Here is a 16,229-nt window from a genome sequence, read left to right as displayed (position 1 = left end):
TAAAAGTACAAAAAAATGAAGATGGTGTAATCCAGCATAAACCACAATATCTAAATGGAACAACTGACTCAATATTCTAGGCAATCTTTTATTTTGAACCATGAATTACTAAACAAACAGTCATTAATTATCTAATGATAAAACCAGGAACACTCTGAAGCTACTGAGAGACTTGAGCCTCACAATGTTTGGTGGTGTGCCACCCCAGATTCAAATAACTGATATAAAAACATATAGGATCATGAGATCAGAAGTCTGATTGTTTCACCAAAGGAAAACACCACCCTTTGCTTACAAAAAATAAAGACTACCCTACTTACAGCAAAATGAAATACATACATAACCCCCCAATTTTTCCCACCCTCCTCCCACCCTAATCATTTTCATACAGTCCCTAGTATACCTGAGTTCAGCTGTATGTGCCACTGAGCTGTTTTACTGTTTGTGTGCAGTCAGATCACAATCCATTCTCCAACAAGAAGAAAATCAGAGGATGTCATGATACCATCAATGACATTCTTGCATTGTTAGCCAGACGGAGCAGAGGATTGTTGTAAGCAAATGGAAAAAAATAAATGTCTCACTGATTTATGGGCAGCGGACATGGTGCCAACCTCATTTCCTGGCAATGGTGGCCAACAGCTGCACTTTGATGATGAAATTCATGCAAATGTATCACAGATTAGTTCAACAGCAAACACGTGTGAAAGCAAAGCAGCTGTGTGAGAAGTAAGGGGGGCAATCAAACACAGGTTTGAACTAAAAAAAATTAATTTAACATGGAAAATGGCTCGATCTGAATGAGATATACTGTGTTTCTCTTAGAGAGGCTGTGTGCTTTCAATATTTGCCTGTGCTGATCTGTGAATTTGAGTATTTGATGAGTGCATATGTATGTGATTTTTCTCCCACTTCCCTAGTATCAATATATTTTCTCCTGGTATTTACACATATTTTGATATGTGCCTGAAATATTGTATAGGACACTGTCCTCCCAAGAGAAATGACAGAATCAGTGCCACAAATGGACCAAAGCAAACATCCCTGGGTCATGGATACCCTGGATAAGTAACTTTGATTGAAATGAATAAGCACCATCTTGGAGTCCAGTATCCAGATCTCATAATACAACCCTGATTATGAACAGCCTTATGTAATATGGCAGTAACACTGAACTATGAGTTTACTTACGTCTGGCACAAGCTAACCGAACAGGAGAGAGAGGTCTTCTCCTCTCTATAATGTATCTGTCCAACTCCTGCTCTGACATACTGTATATTAGCCTGGTGAATGATGACCCACGAAGACCTTCCACTTTGTAATGACTATAACAGAGATCTAGGAATTTTCCCTCCATGCATACCAGTTCACTGCAGGACAGGTCACATCCGCTTAAACTCAGCCTAAAACATGCCTGGAGGGCAGAGCAGCCACTTTCCCCTTTATTTCCTGCCAGCGCTGAATGGAAAGCACCATGCTGTGACACACCACATAAATATCACCTCCAGTAATATTATCATGGTGGGGTTTACTCTCCGTGGCATTGACTGCACCAGTGATTATCACTATGAGGGGCTGCTGGTTAACATATTATGAAGAGCATTTCGCAACAAAATAACCTCCACGCATGCACACACACACACACACATACCACCACCCCACCTCCCCCAACTCAAGATGTCACCAAAACGCTGCCAGTCATTATCAGTCAGCATGCTGAAGGTAATTGCCACAGCTCTGCAGGCCTCTGCTTAATGAGAGGAGGCTCCATGGGCCCACATGGTGCGTGAGGTCAGCTGACCAGGTGGCAGTAAAGCCCATTAAACACTAATGGAGACAGCAGGGTGGAGGTTCATGTATTTTTTACAGACACACTGTAAAGGTGTCAGAACATGGCTGTGATGAGTGTTGCATGTGTATGTGTGTGGGAGGGAGATCCAAAAATCTGTGTGTATGAATTAGCCATGTCTGGTCTAAATCTAAACGGAAATCCTAGGTTTTTACAGCCTGGGCTACTTTCCTATTAGTTATGATTACATTTTATTCACCAAGTAAATTAAAGAGCTCTGGAAACACAAGCAGTTAGACAAAGCTGTGAACATATTCCCAGTTTACAAATATTTTCTTATTTAGAGGTGAACTAGAAGTGGGTATATTATATGCCTGTCTAGTGCACAGGTGGTGGAGTGTGTGAGTAAGAATGTATCACTTAGAGGTTTTACCCTGGATCCTTTCTGGATGCTTTCATAAAAAATTCAGGGAAATCACTTTCTGTTACTGCTGAGTTTCTGTCTTTATTGACTCTTCCCCAAATAATTTTCTGAGGAGCAGATCGACTTAAGTTGATTTTCCACTCTTAGTTTAAGTTTTTATACATAGATAATTGTTTCCAGCTTCAAGACAACGCATTGTGCAAGTCACAGTAAAAACATCCCTCCAACTGTGAGTGCAGCTCAGAATAAGCTTCAACTAACAAAATTATTGAAATTACAAACACTCCTGAACAGAATAATGAGGAGAAAACACAAAAGTTTAAGTCAAGCTACAATATGTATTCAGGCATGTCTCTAGGGATGGGAACATCAGTCTGTCTGTTGGTCCATCATTTTATTCCAAACTGAAATATTTCAACAACTACTGAATTGTTTACCATCAAATTCATTTGCAACAGACATTCATGCCCCCCTGAGGATGAACTGTAATAACTTTTGTGGTCCCTTAACCTTCAGCACTATCACCAGCCTCAGCTGTACTATGAGATATGAATATTTGGCAAACATTACACCTACATAACTACACTCAGAGCTGCTAGCTGCTGGGGTACTGGGGAACATCACTACATAGAACATCTCATTACAACGCAATGTTCTGCTGGCAAACCTTGGGTCCTGGCATTGATCTGAATGTTACTATGACATTTACCACCCACCTAAACATTATTGCAGACCAAGTACACCAGTCCATGGCACAGCAGTCCCCAATGGCAGTGGCCTTCCAAAGCCAGACAATGCACCCACCACACCACAAAAACTGCTCAGAAATGGTTCAAGGAACATGACAAAGAGCCCAAGGTGTTGATGTGCCATCCAAGCTCCCCAGCTCCCAAACTAATTCAGCATCTGTGGGATTGTGAACAAGCCAGATCAATGAAAGCCCCACCCCGCAACCCACAGGACCCAAAGGATCCACTTCCAACGTCCTGGAGCCAGACACCACAGGACATCCCCAGAGGTCCCTTGTACGTGCCCTGATGGGTCAGAGCTGTTTAGGAAGCATGGGGGAGTTTAACCAAAAGGAAACAAAAGGGGCTGGAGAAGGGGTTACAAGGGGTGTGTTGCCTGGTGTGAATGTGCCCCTTCTCCACACGGCCTACTCCTATAGATCCCCTCCTCCTCTCTGAATAACAATTGCACTCAGGTGCTTCAGAAGAGGAGGAGAAGAAGGAGGGGCAAAAGAGAAGGCTAGAGGGAGGGAGAGAAAGAGAAAGAGAAAGAGAGAAAACGGGAGAGAACAGGCCACACACTTACAGGCCACATGTAACAGCAGCTAATGTTACTGAAAAGTGTGAAAACAATAACTCCTATTACAATTAGCAAATAACCAAATAACATTAGCCAAGTTAACCAGGTTGATCATTTTTACTCATCATGCAAATTGTGGTATTTTAATCTTAAAATCTAATATAACCATAGGTGCTGTCACAGAGTACCAGGACTTATTCTGTTATTTGAGGATTCATAGCACAAAGCTGAACAAGGATATTCTCCTGGATATTAAAATGATGTTCTCTTATGATCTTTCTAGTTGCTAGTCCATAGCAGCTATGATATGGCTATGGCTGTGTATGGCTTAGAAGCTAAAACTACAAACAGAAGAAAGGGAAAGATTTCACCTGAAAGAGATTAGAACAGTTGTGGCAAGCCTCTGGACAATGTCTCCTAGAAGAAGCCTGACTAGGACTCATCTGGACTAACTGACTGATCACCCCATACAGTATAAGTTTACAGCCCTGTGTCTGTGGCAGTTAGCCCTTTCTCTTTATCCTGATTTCCACCTTTTTAAATGCCTTGGTTTGATTTGGTCATTTTCTTTTTTTTAACTAAGTAAAAAGGTAGAACTCAAGTGTGGGCTCTCCAAACAGAGCTGTTTTCACTTCAATGTAAATCTTTTTTTTTTTTTATTAAAAAGCTCATCCGTATGCACTTGTCAAGTGTCTCTCTAAAAATGGTGGACCCAAGATGTGTAAATCCTTGCAGTGCACTTCTCAAGAGAAGGTCACATAGGCCATGAAATGAGGTGCCTGTTAATTATATCTGCACTCACCCAAGGCAGTAGTGAAGCACATGGAGCGCAGGAAATGTCGATGCAATTGACTTGAGGTCTAGGGGCTAACATGAGTTGAGTGATGGAGAGTTAGAGCCACAGCTTATCCAAATCCAAACCCCACAGAAATGCGGCAGCACAAAGCATAACACTTGGCCCCAGTATGACTGGGGATGGATTTGGCAGTTGAGTCTGTGGGTGGACACATTGCATTAGCCATTCCTGCAAGTAAATTAGTGCAGTTCAAAGGGAAATGGGAGTGAAAGTGTTTCAGCTCTGTGGAGTGTTTTTAAGTGTGGTGTTATTTGTCTTGTTTGGTTTTTCTTTCAGCAGACATTAGGAGCTACAGTGATTGGAAAAGTCCTGCATGGCTAAAGAAAAAATTTCATGCTCAAGTACTATGTAGAGGCACAGACTGACTAAAAAATAAAAATATTCCTCTTTTATTCAGTGCAGTATTTGCTCTGAAATATTATATTTCTCAAAAAAAAAAAACAAGGTATATTGCTATTAAGGCAAAATATGTGAAACCAGAATCATAGTAAGTGAAATTATTTCACACAGTGGCACCCATCATACAAAGCTAAAAAAAAAAAAAAAAAAAAAAAAAAAAAAAACATTTTGCTGTGTGTGCTCATAATGTAGCTTAAGACTGAGGCAGACCTGCTCCTGCTCCTCTTATAAAGTGTGAGGTGGAGGATGGTGGTCATTGGGCTGGACTGATGGACTCAGGGACCAGTTGATTGACTGCTTCCTTTCTCAAATCGCTGATCAAATCACTGTGCTGGCAGCACAAGACTGTACTACTGTCAAGGAAAATTCAATACAGTTCGATTAAAATTCATGTACAACTCACTGGTAATCCTTCAAGTGGACTAGTATGTACATAACCAGAGACCCAGAGGTGGAACAGCTAAATGAAATGGTGCAATCATTAATGCTATTAGATACACGTGTTAAATGAGTCAGAATGTAACACAACAAGCTGCATATACAATACTGATTTATTTTCACCTCATAAGGTTCATATGACAAGCATGTTAGCGTAACAGGAAAGTGAAAGTTCATGACAGATGTGTTGGTAGGTTTGTTCATACTAATTCATATATGATAACATTCTAGCTTTAGCAACTTATTCAACTATGAGATGTATCAAATGGATGTAATGCATTTTTCAGTGCTATTGCTAATGTGAAATAGTGCACTTCCAGGGCTCAAAACTATGTCCTGTCATCCCAGGTAAGATAGACAATGGTGGTTGTCAAGTGGCTGTCAAACAAGCTAGTATCTGTGGTGTCTGGCTGTACTCATTACATCAAGTTACATTAGAAAACAGCTATGTTTTTGCACATCTACCAGACACAAAGCAACATTAGCTGCTAAATGCTCCACTATGTACACCACCTGCTAACTTTGTCTGTATGTCACTTGGTGCTTAGCATGTAGCATACGGTGGGTTTATCAGAGCTATTTTACTTTTTTAAAAAAAGATGCTAAAAAGCACTGTAGAACTGAAGGAAACCACAGCATTGGTTAATAATTCTCTGTCATTTGTGTTATTATTAATATAAAAATATTGTATAATGCAGCTTTAAACTTATTTAAATGGAAAAATTTTCAGGGCAATTACATTTGTGTCAGGAAACTACACATCTGCAATATTGGGAAATTGTTACATGATTAAAACTGATCTGCACTGACTGTATTCAGCTTTTGAGAGAAAAAGAGTAATAGATAACATGTGATGACTTGCAAAGATAAAGATGCAGTATGCTGAAGTGCAAATCTCTTGATTGTAACATTATATCTGAGAGCTTTGGTTCTTAGCTAATTTCACTGGCTGGGCTGTGAAGAGGAGTTAGGTGAAAATTGGAGTCAGACAGAAAAGGAGGCCTGGAGATAAGTTTTGTCAGACTGAACTGACAACCAGCCTCAACATCAATCATTATTAGCTTCGCCTGCATCTTCTTCCCAGTGCATGTCCATCTAATCACTGCAGAGACTGATCTCTCTGACATTCAGCTTCCTGCCAAATTTAGTGATGATAGCTTGGTAGCAGTTTTTGCATGTAGTTGTGAGCAGTCTTTAGAATAAGGTATATAACGCTAAATCAAAAATATGCAGTCTTATGAAAAGTTAATGCATTTAATTTGTGAATGAGAGTTGCGAGATTTTCAATGTGATCACTTTCACAAAAGCACCACTCTGTAAACACATAAAGACAAAGACTCTTGTTTAAGAAAATTATGATGGGCTACAACACCAATGAAATCAGCTCCTCTTTAGGCTTCGTCGCAGGTTTTTGTAGTATTTTCCAATAAAATGTCAATACCAGGCTGATAACATATTAACATGATATATCCGTCTGTAGTACATAAGCTTAAATCCTTTTGGAAAGATCAATAAAGAAGAGTAGGGAAACAATTTTGTGATGCTCTATCATACCAGACAAAAGTGAGCTGCTTCATTTCATGGTGAGATGCCAATATCTCACCTATAACTCAGTCCCAGTACGTGATGTGACTGTTTGCCGTGCCATAAAGAGTCTCCCACTAAAAAAAAGAGGAATCCAGACAGATGAGGACAATAAAAACCTTGCACAAGTGTTGAGGATAGGCTCAGTGACCAGGAGGGAGGAAAAGGGAAATTGATGGATAATGATTTTGCTTTTACAAAGCCTAGTTAAATGTCAGGACGGAGAGGCGCAATATTTTCCAATTAATAACAGGAGCGTAATGTGTATCTGCAAAACACTATGGTAAATTAAAGATACAGGCAGGAAGAAAGAATGGTAACACTTTATATTAGGCTACACTTATTCACCATTAACTAGTTGCTTATTCACATGCATATTGCCTATTTATTAGTCATTACAAAGCATGATCATATTCTGCAGCTAGTAGTCCATCCAAGAGTTTTCCCTCAATAACCTCCTAATTACTGCTTACTGAAAATAAGTATGGAAGTTGTTGTACGTGAATTTATATTTGTTCAGTATGGACCTTATAAGTAGTAGTAACACCATTAACACTTGATAAATATGGTATTTTCCGTAACTAAACATGAAACTGACCTCTGACATCTAGACCTCACTTTACAAAAGGGAACATATTCTGAGTTACAGAGACTTCATTTAGACTTATTTAGACACTATTAACACTTGTAGTTTTTGTCTTCTGTTGTGTAAGAATAGACCATATTTATCAAGTGTTAATAAGAGAGGATTACTGTTATTACTACCTTATAAGGTCCATACTGAGCAAAGCATCAACATATATATTTATCATAATTCATGTACAACAACTTCCTCACTTACAATCAGTAAGCAGTAATAAAGAGGTTATTGAGGGAAAACTCTTAGTTAATGGCCTAGTAGCTGTAGAATATGATCATAAGTGTAATATAAAGTGTTACAGAATCCACATTTCACTAATACTCTAAGTTGTGGTAGCAGCGTATTGTACAAAATACAGTCTGGGATCTTAAAATGTCCTGCTGCCCATTTTATCTTTATTTCTAGGTAATGTTACTGCTAGCTAGCTAACATCTCTTGTGGTGTAATGTTATGAATGTAAGAGGACATGGCATCTTAACCGATTGTTTTACTCCATATCTAATTCAACCCACATTTTATAAATACATACATTACATGGTGTTGTGTCAGTGAGCATGTACACAATAATTATTATGATTATATACCTTTACTTTTTACTTTACTTTTTTTACTTTTATTACTACTTTATAAGGTCCATACTGAGCAAAGCATATGAAAATCATAATTTATGTACAACAACTTTCTTACAACTCTTAGTTAGTCAACTAGTAGCTGTAGAATATCATCATGTAGAGTAAGGGATTAATAAGTGCTTTATAATGACTAATAAAGAGTCTGTATGCATGTGAATAAGTAACTGGTTAATGGTGAATAAGTGTAGCCTAATATAAAGTGTTACCAAACACAAAGAGGAATGTACAAAAACAGCAATAATTACAGTTTCACAGTTACAACTTGTCAGACTGAATAGAATGATAAGAATAATTTGTATTTATAGTAATAACTTGAAAGTATTGTTGCAAGGGGAGAGAGAGCGTAATAATGACATGTCTCACACCTGAGAGTCTTTCCAGCGCAGCTCCACTGGAGCAACAAGATGGTCAGTGCTCCCCGTGCAATTTTTAGCAGCCACTGATGAGAAAGAGGAGAACTCCTGTGGTTCACTTTCAGGCATCCAAGTCTCAGTCTCTCACTTCTCTAAAATCAATCAAATGTAGTCTGTGAAAGTATTCAGGGGTCAGCCTATAAACACCAATCTACCAGACATAACATAACATGTTGTCTGTAGTGATACCACTTTTACTTTAAATTTGTGGGATGCTCCAAGAACCAGTGCTTGGCTCCCTTTCTATTCATTATTTATTTATTATCTCTTGGAGATATTTCCTTATGACCAGTGTTGAGCAAATTGCTTGAAAAATGTGATAAATTCATTACGGATTACTTACTAAAAAAGTGACGACATTACTCATCAGCAGAAGTAATTAACTGCTCATCTCATTACTTGTAGTTACTGAGTCCAGCACAGTCAAAGGTTGCTTCAAACAATTCCACAGCCTCTTCACAAACATAACGTCTACCAAATCTAACACACGTAGACTTAGAAAACAAGCAGCCAGCCTAGTTTGGGGAGTTTTAACCCAACCAACAGAAAGCTTAACCCCAGTGACTGCACATAACATTGCACAAGTCCCATCCTCTCAGTGAAGCAGCTTGTTCTAACACCCTCCAGCTCTGAACAAAACCAGCTGTAGGCTAATAGCAGCTACTGTAGCTAGCAGCTAACCTAGAGTTACTAGGGGGCGAATTTTTATATTTTGGTGGAGACTACAACTATGTCAAAATTTAGTCTAAACTTTAAAATGTTACCATGTGAAAATGATTGCATCCATATTGGTGTTTTTGTAGAGACCACTGTTCACAGTGCAACACCTGAGCACCATGTTAACTGTTAAATCTCTTGTTTGTTGCCTCTTCTTCACTTGGCAAACAACAACATTGTATCACAGCCAACATCTGGTAAGGAATGAGATAGACAGCCCAGCTGACCTGGGTTCAGTGACACAAGCTGCATTGGGATTTTAAATGGATGAATGAACAGTCAAAGTTAGAGGCAACTCAACTATTTTGCCACACAGCCTCCTACCATCACAGGGCTGGTTCAAGTTGTTTTGGATAAGCTCAGTTTGTTCTGTATATACTGAAACACTAAGCTAGCATTTCCAGATTCAGACACTCTTGAGCCCATTTTGGAAAAGCCCCATTTTGGGAGTAAAATGCAATGGAAATAGAGACAAAGATACATTTTTAAATTGAACCAGCTTACCAGCTTGTGGGCATACACTAACACCTCCAGTTCCTGGTTAACCCATCCAAGACCAGTGTGTCCACTGAACACACAAAGACAAAATTCATACTAATACTCCATCCTGGTCCTGGTAAAATTAGCTCCACTGTCATGTCGATGACATGTCCATGAGGACACATTCCCGTGTACATACTTGAGATACCACAACCTCACAAGTCACCCTTTACTTCTACACTAAAGAAATGCTGGTTGTCAGGTTACTTCCTGTGTCTGAATGGAAATAAGACAGAGATGGTAAGGGTCAGGTTATGTTCCAAGAGTAGTTGTTCATACAGATCAGAAACAAAAAGTGTTAATAGTACAGCCAAATGGCCAAACTTGAAGGCGGGTTGATGAGCTGGCCATCATTAGAGAGGAGGGAGATGACATACAAGAGGAGGAACAGTGTACATTTTTAGACTGTCTCTCCCAGAAGGCATTCATAATCACACTCTGTTGTTCACATGAAAAGTGACAGAAATAATCATGAGAGAGGAGTTCAAGCCCTGCTCACTTTCTCACCTCCGTACAGCTGGCCAACCCCAGCATGACGTTGGTATTGGATTGGCAGTTTCAGAAAGTTACAGAAATTGCCAGATGCCACAATTTTCAGAAAGGTGTGTGTAGGTGGCCACTGCTGATGTATACTGGCACCGTAATAAAGACTCTGACTCTTGATCTCAAATAAAATATCTCAAACAAACATGGCTATTTTATATGGTTATTTTAAAACCTCAGCATATGAAACTGAGCTACCTGCATGATTAGTCACAATTAGGTTTATGCAAGAATCAACATTGGACTTTAGTCTCCCTCCTGCAGATTTTCTCAACATATTTTGAGACGTATTTTGATTGGCAGAAACTAAATCTTCCTGCAGGCCTGATAAAATCATCTTCTCTCAGCCTCCTGGTTATCCAGTGACAAACGTGATCTAAAAATTATGCCCTAATATCAAAATATAAAGAAGGTCATGAAATTGCACATTGATTCACTTCAGGCTGTAATCACTCCACTTGTCTCAACACCAGCACCATGGTGCTCCCACTGACTTCTGAGAGCCTGTTAGGCTGCTGATTGGCCTGGCAGTGTAATAGCCAGCTTGACAGACACATGATGATTGTTCTCACTTGATTTGTAGGACATAACGTCACTGTCTCGAAATCTACCATTGCATCCCATTAGTCTGGCTTGCATACATTTGATTATATGCTGGGAAGAGACAGGTCAGTTCTTCACCCTCTGGAATCAAACAGCATTGGAAAATGTATCTTCAATGATCACTGGAAAGCACACTGACATGGTGAAGGCACCAGCTATAAGGGGAGGAGAAGTTAAATATTTCAGCAGTTCGGCAACTGTCTTTGTCTACTACTGAGCTTCACAATCAATGGGGAATGAATGATTGACACAAATTGCACCCTAATTCTAACAGAGAGAACGAGAGATGCATAATATTTTTTCCCACCCACCCTGCAGGCCCCAAATGCTTCAATTAATCTTGTGTGTAGCGTAGTGTAATTATCAGCATCTCACCAATTTAAACACAGAGCACATTCAAAGTATTACACATGGTCTGTGTTTTTTATGAAGGGAGATAAGCCACCCATCAGAGTGTAGATAAAGAAGCATTGGGAATCATTAAACCAAGCAGAATGACACATTACAGACCACAAATAACATCATAATAATATCAAAATATATATCAAAATATGGAAAGTTCTGCAAATGTGATGAGCACACAGTGAATGTGTTGGAAAATTGAGATGGGAAAAAAAAACATCAAGACTCTGCAGCCCTGCAGCACTCGATACTGACTCTCCTGCTCAGAAAAAAAAAATATATGTATTTATAACAACATAAGATGTTCTGAACATTTGTCGTGAGTGAGCCTTTTCTAAATGTGAGTAAGTGTTGTAAAGGAAAAGTACTTACCAACTGATTTCTTGCCTTTTTGATAACAGCATAATAATGATTTGTAAGACTAATATTACACCATGTAAGTGAAGCAATTCATTTAACAGATTTTCCGTTTGACCTTATACTAAGATCCAATGTGTGTAGGGGAATTGTGTATCTATTGTAGCCAGTATTATAAGAGCTAAAACAATAGGATGTGCATTTTTTGCAGTAGGTAACCTCAGCAAAAGCAGAAACCAAATGGTTTTTCTCAGAGAAACCTCAGAGAGTTGTTTTATCAAGCACTAATGCACTGATGTACTCTCTCCAGTGCATCTGTGTAATAAAGGTGCATTGAGCTCAATACTCTAAGACTTTTATTTAATTGAAGATTTATGTTGCAGCATAAAAATATTGCCTTATTTATCTATTTAAACACAGCATGATGATCTGAATGTCATTGACCGGATTTGACCAGTAGCGGGCATAGCCCAAGACTGCCTTGCAATCTTGAATGTGGAATTCTACAAATAAAGCACAGACACAAAGATTTTATATATAGTGGACTTCTTCATTATGATAGGTCACATAGGATAGGTATTCATTTTTGCAGAAAATGGTGTGTTTATTTTTCTGGTCCCTTATCATCTTCTTGGAAGCGGCGCAACAGATACATGCATGAATGAAAATGCATTGCCGCAAGCTTTTTATAATGCAGTCTACGGCCTGTGTAGTTAAGCTTTCACACATGTGGATACAAATTCCATCTTTTTCCTTGACAAAATCGAGCTTGAATAACTTTTCTGCCAATCACTCATAACTCAGATGTCATCATAAAGGTGCACCTCATTTGCAGACTGGGTCCAAAGGGCTACAAACACCCAGTGATTTCTTCAACATATTACCCTCTCACTGTGATAAAAAGCACATGACATGACCTGCTCTGCTCCTGATTGGCATCTCCGCTTTGCTTAATTTTTGATTTTTATTTCCGTTTTTCTCTCATGGCTGCTATCATACTGTCGCTCACTGTCTCTCTCTTCCTTCATCTGTACACTTTCCCCATGGTCCTATCTGCCCTAAAATGCCAATGCCCGCTTCCTGTAGAAGCCAGAAGATCAGCACACCACAGAACATGCATGCGGTCACACACATTTACAATTGTATGCTTGTCTTAATCAGAGGACAGAGCAGTTTTTTTGGTGATGGGCTAAGTCTCATTCTTTAATTAAAAGGACTATACACCACAGGGTTGCTTCATTCCTCAGGGACAAATCATGTAGTGGAAGAAGAATAATGTAAAGGTCTTGAAACGGTTTTGAACAGCCTCCTGTGGTGAGAGACTGTACGCACACCTTTCCCTGCATCATTACATCCACAAGACAGTGGCTACAGGGCTTCTCTTTATCTCCCACCTTCCTGCTCTGATGTGAAATTGTGGGTGCTCAATCACTGGCCTATCCCACACACTCAAGAAAATGGGATGGCCTTTATTCATCTTGCTCTGTTGCCTGGGAACTAAAACTTCTCTCTGTTACACACTAGATTGAGGGAAGACCTCTATAAGAGATGTAATTTACCTTTATATTTATTCTATTTTACACTTGAGGCATTTTTCCATATCCCCCTTTCAGGGTGACCACAACTAACAGCAACAATAGAACAAACCTGGTTCTATGACAACAATAAAGTACAGGCACATTTCCTAAGCTCAAACCCAGGATGAAGTGCTTATAGTATTCTGTATGTGTTTTCTGTCAGGTATCTCTTAAGAAAAGGAAAATGATATCATCAATAAATCCCAGGGAGCACTGACCTGATTTTATGATGTACACAGACATGTGATTGATTCTAACTGCATGGCTGTCATAAAAATCGACTGTGCTGAGTCCAAAAAGCAGAATCCTGGGTTGGACAGTAAATACGCTCACGTCAGTCTTGCTAATCACAATTTTTATCTCTAATCAGTAGATCAAGAAATCAAATCAATATTTGGACTGTGGCCACCTGCTTTCCTGATATGAGCCATTAGTATTCATGGAATCACTTCAGGCTTATTCAGATGTAAGTGATGGGACTCTATGGGGCCATTACAGAGTGTGCTCAATTCATCTTCAACTTCCCCTCGATATAAAGCAAAATATTTGAAAGGATGTTATGAATTTGGTAGAAGTCATTTAATTTTTATGGATTAAAGCTGCTTCCCAAGTAAACACTGCATAAATACTAATGTGGAAATGTATTGCACATACCATGTGAATGTGGATCTGCAAGTGTTTGCTCACATCTGTGCATGTGTGTGTCATGACACATCTGTGAATGTGTATGTATTTTTGTGAGTGTGTGAGTTTGTAAGAAAGAGAGACACACAGCCAGAGACAGAGAGACAGACATGTGGTCCCAAAAAATTTGTTTTCTTCGTCACACATGATTCCATTTCTCCAGGTCCACCAACCTTCCTCAGCTGTGTATTCGGCAATCCAGGACTTCAACTGTGGCAGATGAAAAATCGGACAAAATGTAAGTCACACAGTAGAGGTCAGAGAATTAGCGTCTCTCTCTAACAGAGAGGCAGCAGCTTTCCCAGAGGAATCAGCAGCTCTTTGCTATAAGTACATTACACCCCAGAATGAAAAATAGCAAGAATGAACACACCATTTTAAACTCTGAGAGTTGAGTATTTAAAAGGCACCACAGAAAACTGGAGTTTTTTTGGAAATACACAGTTCTGTCATTGTTTTTCAACCTGTCAGAAACACACACAAAGTATTGTATGGTATTATAATATCATCATAGTATCACAAGTTTTCAAAGTTTGACCACTGGCATGTACTGACCACTGCATATGAGAAACACCCCACAAGACCTATCGATTTGGAGATGCTCTGACCCAGTTGTCTAGCCATCACAGTCAAAGTCACTCAAATCCTTATACTTTCCCATATTTCAGAGATGATTGTCCACTTTCTGTCTAATACATCCCACCCCTTGACAGGTTCAATTATAATGAGATAATCACTGTTATCCACTTCACAGTGTCAGTGGTTTTAATGTTGTGACTGATCAGTGAATGTGTATGTGTATGTGTATGCCCACTTTTTCTTGAGGGGTGCAGTGGGTCTGAAGCTGATCCCAGCAGACACTGAAAATCAGAAAATCAGATGTGTTTATGGGACAGTGGTGGCCGACCTTATATTAAGGCAGGATAGCCAGTGTAACAAGAAGACGACCTTATCAAAACACAGTCAAATGTACCAGGTCAATTCCCTGTCATTAAACTGCACACTAATTACATTTTTACCTTATTCTTGTTCAGAAATCAAGTTGTATTTTATATGTACTTGAGACAGTTACTGCTACAAAGCCAAGGACATCCAAATCAGCTGCTAGAGGGTTTGTTTCAGAGGTAAAATGATATATATTCTGCATTTACAGTTGACTTTTATTATCTTATTTACTATGATGCACCTCCTTCCAGACCCTGGCCCATCTGACGTTCCCAGCATGTCAAAATAAATGGCCACTCTATTCTTTGTCCTTGGATTGCTGCTTCAGTCAATTTTAGTTTTAACAACCCCATCTACCCATTCACAGCACTCCTCTGCTTTGTAATTTCATTAAAAGGGTTGGACCGGTACAGTTTATATATGTCCTTCATTAACTTGGACCTCAGCCCATCTTTGTCTTCTTCCAACAGGCAGACATAAGTTAACAAAACAAACCAGTTTAAGCTTTCTTTGTACCACATATTGTTTTAGGGTGCTTAAAGTTAAGAGCCTCATCAACCCTGAGATAACCAGGGCCACAGAGTCAGTGTAAAAAAAGGTGTTAAACTAACTTGAACAAGACTCTGACCAAGGTGCATTTTCAAAAATCCCTTCAGCAGGAAATATTCACTGTTGACAGAATAAAAAGAACTAGGATCACTGAGAAGCAGAGGGGGCAGAGAAAAATGGAATAATTTAATAATCCTCATCATCTCTCATCAATGAGCAGACAGGAAAAATCAATCAAATGGTCTTGGCTTGTTAAAACAAGCTGAAGCTTCTGTTGGTGAGATAAATGCTTTTCATTTGTTAGGCACTGCTGCATGTTTACATGAATGTGTGTGCGTGACTGTGTGTTCTTATGTTTATGTATATGTGGCTTAAATATAGTGTATGCACATAATACACACACACACTGTCATTTCAGTTTTAATGCCATAACCATACATCACACTGAAGTGCTTCTCTTTGGAGGCAATGGCGATTTCACAGCACACAGCACACACATACTCTGGGGCTTGCCTGTGCTGTGGTTGAAACCAGAACTAAAGATTGTGACAGTTTTCCACCAGAGGATTAATAGAGCTGGAATTTTTTGGAAAGGCATTTGTTTCGGTTCAGGCTAGTTGGGATATTGTACAGAGTATAGCTTACAGAGGTGTTAGAGGACGGATGGTGTTTAGGTTTTTTCATTGTTACACACATACATAAGTCTCAAGAGCTTCAACACAGAGTCCAGTCAAAGGACTCGTATGAATCTCTTGCTCTGTGGTGTTATATGTGCTTTGTAGAAAGTTCAACTGAAATAAAGTAACTAAGCTTCAGTTTGCAAATGACA

This window comes from Lates calcarifer, linkage group LG13 (genome assembly GCF_001640805.2).
Source record: "Lates calcarifer isolate ASB-BC8 linkage group LG13, TLL_Latcal_v3, whole genome shotgun sequence".
Lineage (NCBI taxonomy): Eukaryota > Metazoa > Chordata > Actinopteri > Centropomidae > Lates > Lates calcarifer.
Note: the sequence above shows the minus strand (reverse complement) of the source record.